The sequence below is a fragment of the Ranitomeya imitator genome, chromosome 9 (assembly GCF_032444005.1).
Source record: "Ranitomeya imitator isolate aRanImi1 chromosome 9, aRanImi1.pri, whole genome shotgun sequence".
NCBI lineage: Eukaryota > Metazoa > Chordata > Amphibia > Anura > Dendrobatidae > Ranitomeya > Ranitomeya imitator.
The window spans coordinates 124,683,276-124,701,695 of NC_091290.1; positions in this window are offsets into that span (position 1 = coordinate 124,683,276).

The following is an 18,420-nucleotide window of genomic DNA, read 5'->3' on the forward strand; positions in this document are numbered from 1 at the left end:
AAAATACATTTTTTGCAAATGCTTTGAGCAGTTGGTTGGGTTAGGCTACGTTCACATTAGCGTTACGCTAATGTGCGTCGCTGTTGCGTCGGCGACGCAGCGGCGACGCAGCGGCGACGCGCCCCTATGTTTAACATAGGGGACGCGTGCGTTGTTTTGGTGGCGTTTTTCGTCACGTGCGTCGTTTCCGACGCTAGCGTCGGACGCAAGAAAACGCTACATGTAGCATTTTCTGTGCGTCCGATTTTCATCAAAAACGACGCACGCGTCGCAAAACGCGCGCGTTTTTGCGCGCGTTTGTGCGCGTTTTTCCATGCGTTGCCGCTGCGTCGCCGACGCAACGGCGACGCGACGCTAATGTGAACGTAGACTTAGTGCAAACGGAAGTGTGACTTGTGATTCCGTGACTTTGCATTCAGGGAGTTTGCAAGGTAGGAATTACCAAATTGCTGTTTGCATTTTATTAACTCTACATTACTTATTAGTTACTTAACTTTTATTTCTGGTGCAATCCCCATTAGGAAATGAGCTACATATCTAACAATACCATCCAGTATACATCTTGCCACATGTATGCAATCCTTGAACAGCAGCCGGTTGAGGGTGCATACTGCTGTGTGAGATGTTAGCATGTTGAGCATTTGGAAGCCCAGGTTCTGGATGTAATCATTTTTATAATTGGTCACTATTATTTTTATTACTATTATAGGAACAAAAAATTTTTTCTTCACCTCAGTATACAGGGACCATAGAAAGAGAGAGAGAGATCCTAGACCACCGCATCATAGCATGCAGGCCTATATGGAGCTGCATATACAGGACCATGTGGGGGTTGCAGGGCTATAAGGGGGTACATAAGGGCATTGCAGGACTAAGTGGAGGGTTCATATGGGGGATGCAGGGGAACATAAAGGGGTTGCAGGGCCATATGGGGGTACATGTGGATTGCAGGGCTAAGTGGGAGGTACATGTGGGGTTGCAGGACTGTGTGGGGTACGTATGGTGGTTGCAGGGCTATGTTGGGGCTACGTATGGGGTTGCAGGACTGTGGGGGTAAATATATGGGGATGCAGGGCTATATGGGTGTACATATACAGGACCATGTGGGTGTACATATGGGGGGTTGCATGGCTATATGGGGGTTGCAGAGCAATATAGGGGTACATATGCAGAACCATGTCAGGGCTACATATGGGGGTTGCAGGACCATGTTGGGGTGCAGGACTATGTAGCTCAGGGATATATGTGGGTGTTGCATGGCTACATATGGGGCTACATATGGGGCTACTTATGGGGCTACTTGGCTGTATGGGGGGTACATATGTGGGTTTAAGGGCTGTATGGGGGTACATATGTGGGTTTAAGGGCTGTATGGGGGTACATATGTGGGTTTAAGGGCTGTATGGGGGGTACATATGCCTGGCATGGGGCTACATGAGGGTTACAGGGCTATATGGGGGTACATATGCATGACCATGTGGGGGTACATATGGGGGTTGCACAGCTATATGGGGCAGGACTATGTAGAGAGATACATATGCAGGGCTATATATGGGGGTACATATGGGGTTGCTGGGCTATATGTGCGGAAACGCAGTAAATCGCATGTAGCTACTCATTGCAGGACCTTGTTGTTTGGCTGTCTGACTGCTGTCCAATTTTTTTTTTTTCCCCATATTTGTCCCATTAAGTAGAATAGATGTATTCAAACATTTTTACAACCATAGATCTGATAGTGAGATCCCGGTAACTCAGAACATGTCTTAATCTGATCTTATCGGCTGATGAGACTCGGTCACTCAGGTCTATGGGGATCCATGAGACACTGATGCAGATCAGAGACTTCATATTTGCTTCCATTTTTGATCACGGATTTTTTGCTTAGTGATAAACTTGAGAATAATCGTGATCTTCCAAAGGTTTTTATTGCCTTAAAAGCAAGGAGACCTCCACACAAAAGCAAATGGGCACAACTAGGACACCTGAGGAAACATTGGTCTGTTTCTCTTAGATTTTATATCTCACAATGGATGTGTGAATGTGGCCTTGGGGCTCATGCCGGCGGGCATTTACAGTGGCATTTTACTGTCTTGATTTGTGATCAGATTGCACACGGGCATTGTACAGATCAATATTATGCATTAGGGGTGTTCAGTTGAACAATTTTTTTCGCTACGACTGTCCATGAGAATAAAATGTCAGCAGGCACTACTTTCTACTGAGTCTTAGATGAGACTCACACATTGAAGTCTTTGGGTGCGAGAAAAAATCTGATCCCACATGGAAATTTAAAAACTGTATGTAGCGCCCCATCCTGTTCCTGGTCTGCTCCTCGGTCCTCACCTGTTACCTTGGGGCTGCCACTCTGGCACGGTGCCTGGCAAGGATGCAGGTCTCCTGGGGCTTACCTCCCATGTTCCACGCTGCCTGATCCTACTGCTGCTTCTGGAACACTTTGCGCGTCCCCACAGGCTTTCTAGGACACCACTAAGGGCGCGCGTGCACTCCCACTCTCTTAGAAGACAGCGCACCATTTTAAAAGATACATTTCAGCCAATGGTTTAGTGTCGTGTACTATTTCAGGCATCTCTGCCCTTTAGGAGGTGCCTGAGAAGCACGTGTTTCCTGTTGCTAGTTCCCAGGTCCTCTGTTGCCTGTTATGCTCTGCTTGAACCTCACTAATTCTGGTTTGTTTCCGCAGTATACCTACCGTGCTTTCCCATGCTTTCCCGGACTTAGCCTGCACCACCTGCTTCTCTCGGTGCCAGCTGTCGTCTGCCACCCGCTTGAGCAGCTTATCTCCTTCCTGGTTCTCTGCTACTGCAGTGCTTGCATGCCCACCCATCTGGCAGAGTCAGCTGCCACATACCTGGGGTCTAACTGGAGGTAGCACCCTGCATCTCCCGAACTTCTATTCTGGCCCTGTTTGAGGTGTCTCGCTACAGGAGACCGGGATTTGCTTCGTCACTCCTCATTTGGAGCCCCCTGGGTAGTGTTCCTGTGGTTTCACGAAAATTTCAAAAAACGAATGTGCAGTGCCTCCGTTTCCATTTGTTAAACTGTATGTGATCATGGACATGTTTAAAAGTAAGCTGTATAAAAGATCGCACATGGACATAAAAAATGGACACCTGGAAGGCGCATAGATTTTAAATCCGATGAAAATTAAAAAATTGGCCAAGTTTTCTGGATGAAGCCCAGGTGATTTCTCATACACATGTCCTTTAGATTGTCAGCTGAACCTTGTGATTCTGGTGAGTTTGGCTGACATATGGCATTTCTTTGGGGGGCCACACAGCCCTCCATGTGCTTGCCAGAGGTAGCCTAACTACCATCAAGTTCTGAGATGAGATCCTCAGACCGTTTGTGAGACCATATGCTGGTGCGGTTGGCCCTGGGGTCCTCCTAATGCAGGACAATGCCACACTTTATGTGGCTGGAGTGTCAGCAGTTCCTGAAAGATGAAGGCATTGAAGCTATGGACTAGCCCATCCGTGCCACAGACCTGAAATCGATTGAACACATCTGGTTCATAATGTCTCGCACCATCCATCAATGTCACGTTGCACCACAGACTGTCAAGGAGTCTGCGGATGCTTTAGTTCTGGTCTGGGAGGAGATCTCTCAGGAGACCATCCGCTGCCTCAACGGGAGCAACCCAGGCGTTGTAGGGAGATCATACAGACACGTGGATGCCACACACACTACTGAGCATCATTTCCTTTTCTTGAAGGCATTTCCACTGAAGTTGAATCGGCCTGTAACTTCATTTTCCACTTCGATTTTGAGCATCATTCCAACTCCAGATCTCCGAGGGAGATTAGCTGTGATTTATGTTGATCATTTTTAGGTTTTATTATCAACACATTCCACTGTGTAATGAATAAAAATTTGCTACTGGTATATTTCATTTAGTGATATCTAGGATGTGGGATTTTAGTTTCCTTTATTTTTTTTGAGCAGTGTATAAATTAATGTATGAAGAATCCATACCCACTGAGTGCTGAAAAAAAGGTGGGTATGTTAGTGAGACCTGCTGAAGTTGGGACCTATGAAGTGGTTGCAGGGCTATGTGGGGGGTACATATGCAGGGCTGTATGGTTGCAGGACTGTCGGGGGGTACATATGCAGGGGTAAATATGGATGTTGCAGGACTATGTGGGAGTACATATGCATGGCTGTGAGGTTGCAGGACTAAATGGGGATACATCGGCAGGGCTGTGGAGTTGCAGGACTATATGGGGTTGCAGGGCTGTGGGGTTACATATGAGGGTTGCAGGACTATGTGGGGGGTGCATATGGTGTTGCTGAGCTATGTGTGGAAACGCAATAAATCACATGTAGCAAAATTCTCATTGCAGGACCTTAGCCTGAGGTAAAGTCAGGAGGCGATATAACTTGGATGATTATCACATCGCAGCGCTCGGACTGACCTGAACGTATTTCTATACACCAGTCATGCTCAGGTGACGAGAGCCACCGGTCCGTCTAAGCATTGCGATGCGATCGTCATCTGTGTTATTCAGCTGTCTGACTGTGTCCCGTCACTGTCCAATTTTTATTTTTCCCATAAAGTAGAAGAGATGTATTCACACATTGTATCAACATAGATCTGGTAGTGAGATCCTTGTAACTCAGAACAGGTCTTATTCTGATCCTATCGGATAATCGGACTCGGTCACTCATTATTATTTTTTATATTTGTGGCTAGTTGGTAGAGCAATAACCAGTGAACATAGAAACGTGAGTTCAAGTTCTGGTGGAGTTCTGTTCACAGGAGAAAAAGCAAATATATATACTATAAGCCGACCCCCCCCCCATAATTTTGCCACAAAACACTGGGATAACTTATTGACCCGAGTATAAGCCTAGGGTTGAAAATGCAGCAGCTACCGGTAAATGTCAAAAATAAAAATAGATACCAATAAAAGTAAAATTAATTGAGACATCACTAGGTTAAGTGTTTTTGAATATCCATATTGAATCGGGAGCCCCATATAATGCTCCATAAAATTTATAATGGGCCCCATAAGATGCTCCATATTAAAATATGCCTCATATAATGCTGCACAAATGCGGATTATGGCCCCATAAGATGCTCCATACGAATATTTGGCTCATATAATGCAATGGGCGGGGCTTCACTGAGAGCGCACACAGCCGTGTGCAAATGTGAAACTAGCTTAAGATGCCTGGGACCTCCGTGTGCTGCCTGATCTACAGCAGCTGGGGTATATTCTGACCTGGAGGAGTATAATCTGGACTAGTCCAATTTATACCCCGGGGTATAGTTGGGGCTAGGCCGGAATATACCCGGGGTATAATCTGGCCTAGGCCACTTTAACCCTGGGTATATTCTGGGCGGGGGGTTAAACTGGCCTGTTACACCGGGATCACTATACATATAGCCAGATCAGTCAATTGATTAAATCCTACAATATAAGATAAGGAAATAAAATGAAAAGACATGAAAAAACAAGAAAAAAAACAAACAACAAAACCACTTGACAGCCGTGGTCTGGTAAACTAACTAATTTTACAGTGTATGGTGGACTACATAATAGCATAAAAATAATGAATAATAAAAGCTTAGCCCCAAAGAATTTTAAATAATTTTAAAGTTTAAGTTATTAATTTAAATAAGTGCTAGTGTTTATGTACATAAAATGAGCGAATTTCCATAAGTGACACCTAGTCAAGTCTTTAAGATTCACCCTACTAAGATGACAATATGTGAACCTATAAAAATTGAAATTAATGTACTATGAACATTAATTGCTCTATAAAGTGACGTAGTGTATAAAGTGCTGGGGTTTGGGGTGAGAAAACCACCCCATGTGACTACCTTGATAGAGTGTTATATATAACTAGATGGTGGCCCGATTCTAACGCATCAGGTATTCTAGAATATGCATGTCCACATAGTATATTGCCCAGCCACGTAGTATATTGCCCAGCCACGTAGTAAAGCCACATAGTATATAGCAGAGCCACGTAGTACGGTATATTGCGCAGTCACGCAGTATATTGCCCAGCGACATAGTATATTGCCCAGTCACGTAGTAAAGCCACATAGTATATAGCAGAGCCACGTAGTACGGTATATTGCCCAGCCACGTAGTATATTGCCCAGTGACGTAGTATATTGCCCAGCCACATAGTATATAGCAGAGCCACATAGTACGGTATATTGCCCAGCCACGTAGTATATTGCCCAGCGACGGAGTATATTGCCCAGCACAGAGCCACGTAGTATAAAGACTTAAAAAAAAAAATATACATATACTCACCTTCCGAAGGCCCGTTGAAGTCCTGCGTGTAGCAGGACTTCAACGGGCCTTCGGAAGGTGAGTATATGTTTATATGTTTATTTTTTTTTTTAAGTCTTTATACTACACCATCCGCCGCCTTTTCCGCTCCTCATGACGCTCCCGGGACCGCTCCGTTGCAAGCGGCAGCTTCTGGTCCCAGGGCTGGTGTGAGCAGGACCTATGATGACGTCACGGTCACATGACCGTGACGTCATGGCAGGTCCTTGTCGCACACCAGCCCTGGGACCGGAAGCTGCCGCTTGCAATGGAGCGGTCCCGGGAGCGTCGCGAGGAGCTGAAAAGGCGGCGGATGGTGAGTATAGCAGGTTTTTTTTTTTTAAATTATTTTTAACATGACATAATTTTACTATTGATGCTGCATAGGCAGCATCAATAGTAAATAGTTGGGAACACACAGGGTTAATAGCAGCGGTAACGGAGTGTTTTACACCGCGGGCCGTTACCGCTGCCATTAACCCTGTGTGAGCGGTGAGTGGAGGGGATTATGGAGTGGGCGCTGGGCAGTGAGTGCATGGGAGTAGGGGAGGGACTAATTGGACTGTGCCCGTCGCTGATTGGTCGCGGCAGCCATGAGAGGCAGCTGCCGAGACCAATCAGCGAATGAATAACCGTGACAGAAAGACAGACGGAAGTGACCCTTAGACAATTATGTATATAGATAACAAAAAAAATAAAAAATCTAATATATAAAGCTAAATGTATGTGTGTTTGTCCGGGATTGGCATCTGCACTGTCGCAGCTACAGCCACAAAATTTTGCACAGTCACACGTCTGGACCCCAAGAGCGACATAGGCTATGTTGTGAGGCGAAGTTTTAACCCCGCGCGTTCCAATTCACCAAACAATTTTGCCCCTATCTACACAATGGGGAAAAAGTGAAAGGAAAAGTGTTGGAGGCAAATTGACAGCTACCAGATGTGAACAAGGGGGACTTAAAGAGTGAGAGCGATGGCGCCAAAGAGTATATACCGTACAGTTGCTAAGGTGGGGCCCCGACATGGGATACTCGCCACACACGGGAATATGAACACACACAAAATGCGCCACACACTACCACGTGCTTGAACACATATACCACCCTCAGCACACATTTAACCACACATACACCAACCTCGCCACATAAAAGTCGAAACACAAAAGTCGCCACTCAAAACTCACCATGTGTAAAATTCGCCACATGCAAATCTTGCCACACGTGCAAAAACTCACCTCATGGAAAACTCTCCACACGTGCAAAACCCACCTCATGGAAAACGTGCCACATGCAAAACTTGCACATGCGGAAAAATTGCCACATGCACAAAAGTTGCAACACATGCAAAAGTTGCCTCACACAAAAGTTGCACATACTCAAAACGTATCACAAATATACAATATAGGAAATATGGCAGATGTCAGTCACATGACATGTCTATTATGTGTGAGCTAATATATACTGCCAGGGGGGAGGGCTTCCTGTTGGCTGGGGATTTATCAGGCTGCCAATTTAGCTTACAAATACTTAGGTAAAAATACTGACCAAATAACGTGTGAACGAGGTCTAATACAGGAGGAGATATTACACAGATATATACTATATACAGGAGGAGATGACACACAGGTATATACTATATACAGGAGGAGATGACACACAGGTATATACTATATACAGGAGGAGATGACACAGGTATATACTATATGCAGGAGGAGATGACACAGGTATATACTACATAAAAGTGGAGATGACATACAGGCATATACTATATACAGGAGATGACATACAGGTATATACTATACATAGGAGGAGATGATATACAGGTATATACTATATACTGGAGATTGCATACAGGTGTATACTATATATAAGGGAGATGACAAAAATGAGAGGTGTGAGATGAAAATGAGAGGAGTGAGGGAAAATAGTGTAGTGATCGGAAAATGACAGATGTGAGGTCGAAATGACAAGTGTTAGTGGGAATGAGAGGAGTGAGGGAAAAAATGAGGCGTGATGGGAAAATGAGAGAAGTGAGGTGCTAAATGAGAGGCCTGATGGGAAAATAAGAGAAGTGAGGTGCTATAACTAACCACAGATATTTACTATGCCCAGGCAACGCCGGGCTCTTCAGCTAGTAATAAATAATTACTCTGTGAAGTGGCAATATATATAAAGTGCTAGTGTTCTGGGTGAAGATATATTGTGAACATTAATTTACATAAAGTGATCAATGCATGCATATCCATGCCATATAAACATACCCAACATGCCAAAATAATGCACCCCCATAAATTACTTCTTACAAACATAATATTCTATGGTGCTATACATATCAATGTAAAACAAAAATGAAAAAGGATGAAAACAGGAAGAAAAAAGTCTTGGGCTCATTCAAAGCTCAATTAGTCTAAAAACATTGAAGAGGATGCTTTTAAAAGCATTGAAGAAGATGGAAGCACATATTCAGGATTTCTTCCGTTCTGAAAAATTCCGGAACACTCGACTCAGAGCCAATGTGGATGAAATAAGGAAGGTACCATATTCAGTCAGACATAGCAGCACTTGTCATCTCCATCACCAATTAATTGACCCGTAACTAAAAAATAAATACAAATTAAAATCTGCAAAGAATACGAGATAGAGAATTAGTTAAAATAAACCTAAAGCACAATAAACCCAACCAATTACCTCCCCAATTAAAAAGATGCCACAATTCATGAGGATATATACTACAGGAACACTGCAAAACCCAAACTCTCATTAAGTCCTTGGGGACTCATGGTCCCCAGAGGGTATATCCATCTGCTCTCAATTTGTGAGAGAATACGGCTTAGGTCACCACCCCGTATTCCCAAATCAACTTGGTCTATCCCCTTAATGACCAAACCTCTAGCAATGCATCCATGTTGTTGCTTAAAATGCCTAGGTAAGGTTTTCAATTGGGTATCATCTTCCACCGTTTTGGCCTTTTCAATGTCCCTGACATGTTCGCGTGTCCTCACTCTTAGTTGTCGGGTAGTTAGTCCAATGTATATCTTGCCACAGGGACACTGCGCATGATATATCACACATCTGGACATACAAGAAATGTTCTTTAAGATGTTATAGACATGAGAACCGTCAAAGTTGGTAAAGACCCTAGACTTAACATGATTCAGGCAAGCCTTACACACTCCGCAGGGGAAAAAGCCATTTATGACGATGCTCCTATTAGCCCCCCTAAAGGGCCTTTCTGGTTCGTAATGGCTTTTTACCAAAATGTCCCTAAGGTTTGGAGCTCTTTTTGTCACAAATGATGGTTTTGAAGATAAAATATGCCGTAAGGTGGGGTCTACCATCAGTACTCCCCAATGTTTGTTCACAATTTCCTTTAGCGCCCACCACTGATTGTTATAATTAGATATGAAACGTACATGATTATTATTCTCGTTTTTGGAAGCCTCAGATTTTATATTGTACAACAATTGATTCCGTGTTGTTTTGGCTGCTCGAAGGTAACCTCTTTTAATTGATCTCTTGCTATAACCCCTTTCTAAGAACCTTCTGGTCAGATCCACTGACTGTTCTTCAACGCTTTCCATACTAGAACAAACTCTTTTTGCCTGAAGGAACTGACCAATTGGGATTCCTCGTATAGTAGAGACTGGATGGCAAGAATCAGCCCAGAGGAAAGAAATTGGTAGCTGTTGGTTTTCTAAAAATATTCGTATGCAAACTTCCATCAGAGTTGGTTTGAATTTTAATGTTCAGAAAATCCAAATTCCTCCCAACATTAAATGTCAGTTTAATAAAATTCACTTCCTGGATGAGGTCACCCTGAAACAGCTCCCTTTCCCATGCCCCCAAAAACAAATTAGCGTAAGAGGGGGCGCAGGAAGCCCCCATGGCAGTGCCCTGCGTTTGGAGATAAATCTGCCCTTTGAACACGAAAACGTTGTGATTCAATTGAAACTCCAATAGGGTTACTATCAGTTCTGCAAGAGAAGTTTCCAAATTACTAGTGCCCAAAAACCACTTCACCGCCCTCACACAATCCTCCTGTTTTATGGAAGTGTATAGGGACTCCACGTCCGCCGTGACCAAAAGCATATTGTCCTCCAAATGTATCTGGTCTAGTCGCTGTAGGGCGGACGTGGTGTCCCTTATACAAGAGGGCAAGGAAGTGACCAGTGGTTTCAAAAAATACTCAACCAGATCAGAGATGAGTTCACAGAGACCCCATTACCCAAAACAATGGGCCGTGCAGGGGGGTCCAGGGGTCCTTATGCAATTTCAGTCTTGGTCTTGAGTGATATATGCCAGCGTGGTCTCCTTTTTCAGCTCTGGGCTATTTTTATATAGGTGGAATTGTTTTCTATACATTACCCCTAGAGAATGGATTAAGATATACATGATGTTATGGGGTATTTATGTTATACCATAGCGGATCTGTATACTCACCATCTCTGATTAAGTATATTGCCATACTGTCTGGAGCCCCTCCAGTTGAATGTCTTCATGATCATGTTTTTTGTCAGTTATCTTTTAAAAAAATCTTTAATAAATATTGATGATTTTAATAATATGGTTCGCTTCTTCTTGAACACTTAATAGTAGGTCTTTCTTGTGAGCAACTACTTAAACCATGTATATATAGGATTAAATATAATTTTGGTAGTAACTACTTGGAATCTCCCTTAAACAATTAATGTGGAAAAGTCTACTTTAGGTAGAGGATTAGCACTTCATTAATCTAAGTGCCTCTTCTGTGTATCTGTAGAACATGTTGTATTTTGACTGGTACCTTGGAGACTAAGGAGTTTGTTTAATCACATTACAGAACAAAGTAAGTTTTTATGCTCTTCCATACAGTATGACCATATTGATTTTGTTCCGGTGTAGAAATAAATGAGACTGAAAATTTTTTTTTCAGTGATTAAAAGGGCTGCCTCATAAAGACAACCTTTTTTTTAAGAACAAAGTGGTTGCTCGGGGTATAATAAAATATTCTTGAAAGGGCTCTGGTTGGTTATTTATTTTAGCACTTATATAGCACCATTGATTCCATAGCGCTTTACAGACATCATCATCATTGTCCCCATTGTGGCTCACGATCTAAAATCCATATCAGTATGTGTTTGAGGAAACCTACCCAAACAAGGGAAGAACATACAAACCCTTTGCAGATGTTGTCCTTGCTGGGATTTAAACTCAAGACCCTGGCGCTACAAAGCAACAGTGCTAAACACTGAGTTGCTGTGCTGGCTACAAAAACTAAAGAAGCCTTACTCAAACATTTTCAATCATCTTCAGTTCTTGTTACAGAACTTAATTGGTTTCTTGTCCCATATCAACACACTGTAAAAGGCTAAGGTAGAGACCCCTTGGGCATTTCCTGCCATTTTGGTTGATAAAGTAATTGCCATAAGTTATGGTTTAGAAACCCCCAGTAATCAAGTAATATCGGGGAGAAGCCATGGGAAAATATGTAATGTTTCATATTGACTTGAGATGATTGTCCAGGGCCTGTGACTACTCAATGGGAGCCTCCTTCATGCGTGCATAAGTGGCTCTTCTTTTGATTAACCAACATGGCGCAACATCTTGTGTGCATCTCGTCAAATGATGAGGTTGCTCTAGGCCAGCTAATCAATCAAAAAGTTGTGGACGCCATCAGGTGGTTCATAGGGTTCTGTTCAGAGACCATGAAATACTGACCTGGCCACTTGAACAGGCCAGGTGCCGAGTCAATTAGCCAATCTCTAATGTTGGCCATTCTAATAAATGGCCAAATAATAAAAGCATGGATGGGCTAGGTCAGACAAGTTATATCCTCAATACATTAGGTTAAAACTGGTCAACAGTCCATATTTTGAGGGTCTAAAGTATGTATGGGGCCTCCTAACTCTCCCTCGAAAATTATGTTGGATAACAATGGGGGAAATTCATGTTATAGCCCCAAACCTTTCTTTTTTGCCTAAAAGTAAACCACCGCCACAGTTAGACGCGGGGATTCTCCGGCTGCACGGGATAGATCCCAAGCCTTGCCTGCCTCTGCGGTCTCATTACACTGTTCCTTCCTGTGAAGTAACAGAGTTTGGAACTCAGCGTCCTGTTCACACTGAGTGGTGTTTTACCCAGTGTGTACAGGTTATCGCTCACTGTGTGTTCCGTCATTGTACACTAGCAGCAGTTTTACATCTCTGCACAGTGGACCCCGGGTTGCCATTGTGCTTCATTGTTTGTTTTATTTAGCGCAATCCGACAACCCTAACAGTGACATACCCTTAAAATGAAGAAAATAAAGTTTATTTGAACAATAAATATCTAGAGAGGTCTAGGGGGAGACTTCAGAAACGCTCTGCTGTCCCAGTCCTGGCTTCAACATAAAAAATTACAGTACACTTGTCTCAACCACAGAAGTACCTATTAAGATGTTACTTCACTTCCTACTGTGTGAATGGACACAGTAGGATTACATTACATCTACAGATCTTTTCGGTTTCATCTTACCTTCCTTTATGTGCAAGCATTAAACCAACAACCTCAGCTTTTACCAACAGTTTACGCACCGCAAAGTTTTCCTAGAATCCAAGAGTTAAAATAACAAAACAGAAACTCCGTCTAGGAAGTTTTTTTTGTAAGAGATGTTACCTACTTTACTCTACTGGATCCTGCGTTGTGGTCATCAGTCATTCGGCAAGTTTCTTGTCTGCATTTTTTTTCCCCCGCTTCTGTCTCATTGAAACATTTTGCCCTCAAGACCCAAAATCCTAATCGTATGAGATGACAAGAACAATCAAGGTGATATTTCCCCTCGATGGAGCCGGCTTATATTTTATTATACATTCTTCATTTCTAAATTGCTTTTCTACTTTTCCACTGAACCTCCCAAAGACTTTAACAACCGGACTATATTAGATTAAGATGTAGGTCTGTTGTACAGGAAACCACATATAGAGACATTTTTATCTTTTATAGAAATTTAAAAAAAATGAAAGAGCCGTGCTAGCAATTAGTTTCAAATCAAATATTAGTAGAAAAGTCAATTTTTCTACTTAAAGACTATATCTGGTACAGTGATTGCCAGTATTAATACACATTTATTAATATCCTATTTCAGCCTTATAAATACACATTTATTAATATCCTATTTCTGTCTTATAAAGAACTTAAAGGAATATTATAAAGGCTCAATGAAAGACTTGTAAAAGTTTGAAATTTTATTGTATGAAATGGGATATACTGCAAGATTTTTGAGAAAAATGTATGTACCGCCAGTGGAAATCTTGCCAGAGATTTTTATAGGATAAGCTAAAATACATATTAGGGTGCAGTAAAGCGGCCATATTAATCTGAACGAGATCGGAACACAGTGCACAGACTGGTTGGCAACTCTCTATGTATACAGTTGTGCTCAAAAGTTTACATACCACGGCAACATTTTTGCTTTCCTGACCTTTTTATTGTCAAACTACTGTGTTATGTCTTTTTAAATCATAAAGACGACCCAAAACATCCTAATGACCCTGATCAAAAGTTCACATACCCCATTTCTTAATACTGTGTATTGCCCCCTCTAACATCAATGACAGCTTGAAGTCTTTTGTGGTAGTTGTGGATGAGGTTCTTTATTTTCTCAAATGGTAAAGCTGTCCACTCTTCTTGGCAAAAAGCTTCCAGTTCCTGAAAATTCCTGGGCTGTCTAGCATGAACTGTGCGCTTGAGATTTCCCCAGAGTGGCTCAATGATATTGAAGTCAGCAGACTGAGATGGCCACTCCAGAACCTTCACTTTTGTTCTGCTGTAGCCAATGACAGGTCGACTTGACCTTGTGTTTTGGAAGATTGTCATGTTGGAACGTCCAAGTACATCCCATGTGCAGCTTCCGGGCTGATGAGTGCAAATTTGCCTCCAGTATTCGCTTATAACATGCTGCATTCATCTTTTCTTCAACTTTGACCAGGTTTCATGTGCCTTTGTAGCTCACACATCGCCATAACATCAGCGGTCTACCTTTGTGCTTTACAGTAGGAATGGTGTTTCTTTCATCATAGGCCTTGTTGTCCTCTCTCCAAACGTAACGCTTATTGTTGTGGCCAAAAAGTTAAATTTTGGTCTCATCACTCCAAATTACCTTGTTTCAGAAGTTTTGAGACTTGTCTCTGTGTTGTTTTGCGTATTGTAGGCAAGATACTTTGTGGCATTTGCGCAGTAATGGTTTTCATCTGGCAACTCAACCATGCAGCCCATTTTCTTCAAGTGCCTCCTTATTGTGCATCTTGAAACAGCCACATCGCAGTTTTCAGAGAGTCCTGTATTTCAGCTGATGCTATTTGTGGGGTTTTCTTTGCATCTCAAACAATTTTCCTGACAGTTGTTTATGACATTTTTGTTGTTCTACCTGACCGTGGTTTTGTTTTTACAGAGCCCCTGATGTTCCATTTGTTAATCACAGTTTGAACGCTGCTGAGTGGCATTATCAATTCCTTCGATATCTTTTTGTATCCCTTTACTATTTAATACAGTTCAACTACCTTTTCCCATAGATCCTTTGACAATCAATTCTTTTGCTTTCCACATTACTCACAATCTAGAAATGTCAGTGGCTGGAGGAAAGAAACAAGAGTCTGTCTGGATCTCAGAAACTCACTCACCTTTTAAGCACACACACTGACTACAAGCAAACAGGTCACAGGTTAGGATGCTACCTTTAGTAGCCATTCAAACCCATTTGTTTCAATTTCTGTGCATGTTATCAGGCCAAAATCACCAGGGTATGTGAACTTTTGATCAGGGTCATTTGGATGTTTTGGGTTGTCATTATGATTTAAAAAGATTAAACACAGTGGTTTGACAAAAAATGGCTTCACACAACCACTAACCATGAGTGGAGAAAAAGTCTTGGTGTTAACATTCATAGTCTCTGAAAAAAGGATAAAAAAGCAAAAATTCTGCTGGGGTATGTAAACTTTTGGAACAACTGTATGTATCCGGCTGTCACTCTTGGGTCAAAAGAGCTGCCGGTCATTCCATGCACTGCATTCCGATCTTGTTTCGATTTTGTTCCCATATATATTGCTCTCTGACTGCAGCCTTATAGTTATACATGTGAAGGAGTTACTTCAAACAGTTGGGCTCCAATACAAAATATGCACCTACCTACCATTTGCCATTTGCACCTCTGTTGTCTTCCAAAGTTTCAGAGGAGCCTGTGGGCCCCCTGGTGCACCAGGTTCCAATTTCAACTGCTACCACAGCCTATCATTGAGTGTGAGAAGAGCAGTGTAAAGCATCGCTATTCGCTACCAACAGTTCCAAATTTGCTAGGACAGTGTTGATTCTTTGAATATTTTCCTGGCAAATTTGTGCCCATCCCGAGCCTAAGATAGTTGGTTTCTGCAAACCCTGCCTAAAAGAGGGCTTTCCCAGATGGTTCTGGGGTGTTTCTAGGAGAGCTGGGGGTGATCCTGGGTGGGAGTGGGGAATACAAACTAAATTTGATAAATATAGTACAAACTTAATGGAAAGTCCATGGGCTCATTCACAGTTCTACTTGTGCTTAAGGAAAAGATGAGCGCTTTAATTAAAACTAGGAGAGTCACTTGTAGAGAAGGAGCTGGGTGTGCAATGTGAAATCTGGGCAGGCTCTAGTCTCTATCTGCATCTCTGATCCCAATTGCAATCAAAGAGCATCGGGCTTCTGCCCACTATTGGTATAAATGCATTCAAAGTACTCCACAGTCAGGATGCACCAAGCCATGCTGGGGATTGTTAGAAACCTCTCGAACCTGACATTCTGGAGAACAATGGACATTGTCCGCAACCACTCAGCCGAGATACATATTAATGCTGCCTTTGCAGAAATTAACTCTGACTGGGCCCAAGGACCGCTGGCCAATGCTGACCCCAAGAACTCTTCATAGGTCATCGCTGCCACCGACAGACTTGCTCTGTCTCCACCTGATAGATCTCCTTAATATACAGTATGTATATCCTAATTCCACCCTGGAACAGAGCTTGTGTGACACTATGCTCCTGTGTCCACTCACATGCCTGGAGGCAGATGCTACCTACAGGGTCCTTCTGATCATAATTATTAACCTAAGAGGCCTATTACTTGGAAATGTTAGTAACACAAGGAAAAATGGTAATGGTAAGTAATCACTTAACCCAATGTATTTCCAACACAATTGCAAGAGGATAGTTAATATCCCATCATTGCTGGATTGCTGGATATGTATAGACTGCTACATGACATATTAGTCTGAACAGATGTCTTCCAATGTTTGACAACCTCGATACTTAACCCCTTTCTGCCATTGGACGTAATATTCCGTCCATGTGGGGTGGGCCTTAATTCCCAAGGACGGAATATTACGTCCAGCGCGATCGGCCGCGCTCACGGGGGGAGCGCCGCCGATCGCGGCCGGGTGTCAGCTGCTTATCGCAGCTGACATCCGGCACTATGTGCCAGGAGCGGTCACGGACCGCCCCCGGCACATTAACCCCCGGCACACCGCGATCAAAGATGATCGCGATGTGCCGGCGGTGCAGGGAAGCATCGCGCAGGGAGGGGGCTCCCTGCGTGCTTCCCTGAGACCCCCGCAGCAACGCGATGTGATCGCGTTGCTCCGGGGGTCTCCTCACCTCCCTCCCTGCAGTAAGTCCCGGATCCAAGATGGCCGCGGATCCGGGTCCTGCAGGGAGGGAGGTGTTGTGGATTCTGTTTTTGGGCTCCCTCTGGTGGTTACAGATGGTAGTGGGTGACTTGTGTTCTCTGCGGTCTCTGGTGTCCACCTGTTCTATCAGGATATGGGAGTTTCCTATTTAACCTGGCTTTCTTGTCATTTCCTCGCCGGCGATCAATGTAATCAGTGTGTCTTGTTACCTCTGCTTTCCGCTTCAGTAATCTTCAGGACAAGCTAAGTTTTTGATTTTCCTGTTCCACGTTTTGCTTTATTTTTGTTTTAGTCCAGCTTGCAGTTATGTGATTCCTTGTTGCTGGTTGCTCTAGTGGGCTGATATTACTCCTCATGTTCCATGAGTTGGCACATGAGTTCAGGTAATTTCAGGATGGTTTTTTGTAGGGTTTTTCGCTGACCGCGCAGTTCACTTTTGTATCCTCTGCTATCTAGTTTTAGCGGGCCTCATTTTGCTGAATCTGTTTTCATTACTACGTATGTGCTTTCCTTTCATTTCACCGTCATTACATGTGGGGGGCTGCTATTTCTGTGGGGTGTTTCTCTGGAGGCAAGAGAGGTCTTTGTTTCTTCTAATAGGGGAAGCTAGTCCTTCGGCTGGCGCGAGACGTCTAGAATCATCGTAGGCACGTTCCCCGGCTACTGCTAGTGTTGTGAATTAGGTTCAGGATCGCGGTCAGCTCAGTTTCCATCACCCTAGAGCTTGTTCTGTTTTTTGTGTGCTTGTCCTTTTGTGATCCCCTGCCATTGGGATCATGACAGTATCGCCGGCCTAAAAGTGGTAATCATATTGGCTGAAGTAGGAGGAAAAGTAGTCTGAGGAAGTTGTTTTTTTTTTTTTTTTTTTTTTCCTTCCCTCAGAGTTTGCTGCGTCTTTCCTCCTCTTAATCCTTGAATGGCTCTGATCTCAGCTGTTTATCATGGACGTCCAGAGTTTGGCTTCCAGCCTGAATAATCTTGCTGCTAAGGTTCAAAATATACAAGATTTTGTTGTACATGCTCCTATGTCTGAACCTAGAATTCCTATCCCAGAGTTTTTTTCTGGAGATAGATCTAGTTTTCTGAATTTTAGGAACAATTGCAAGTTGTTTCTTTCTTTGAAATCTCGCTCCTCTGGAGACCCTGCTCAGCAAGTCAAGATTGTAATATCTTTCCTGCGGGGTGACCCTCAGAATTGGGCATTTGCATTGACACCAGGGGATCCTGCGTTGCTCAATGTGGATGCGTTTTTTCTGGCATTGGGTTTGATCTATGAGGAACCTAACCTAGAGATTCAGGCTGAAAAAGCTTTATTGGCTCTCTCTCAGGGGCAAGATGAAGCAGAAATATATTGTCAGAAATTTCGGAAATGGTCGGTGCTTACTCAGTGGAATGAGTGCGCCCTGGCTGCAAGATTCAGAGATGGCCTTTCTGAGGCCATTAAAGATGTTAT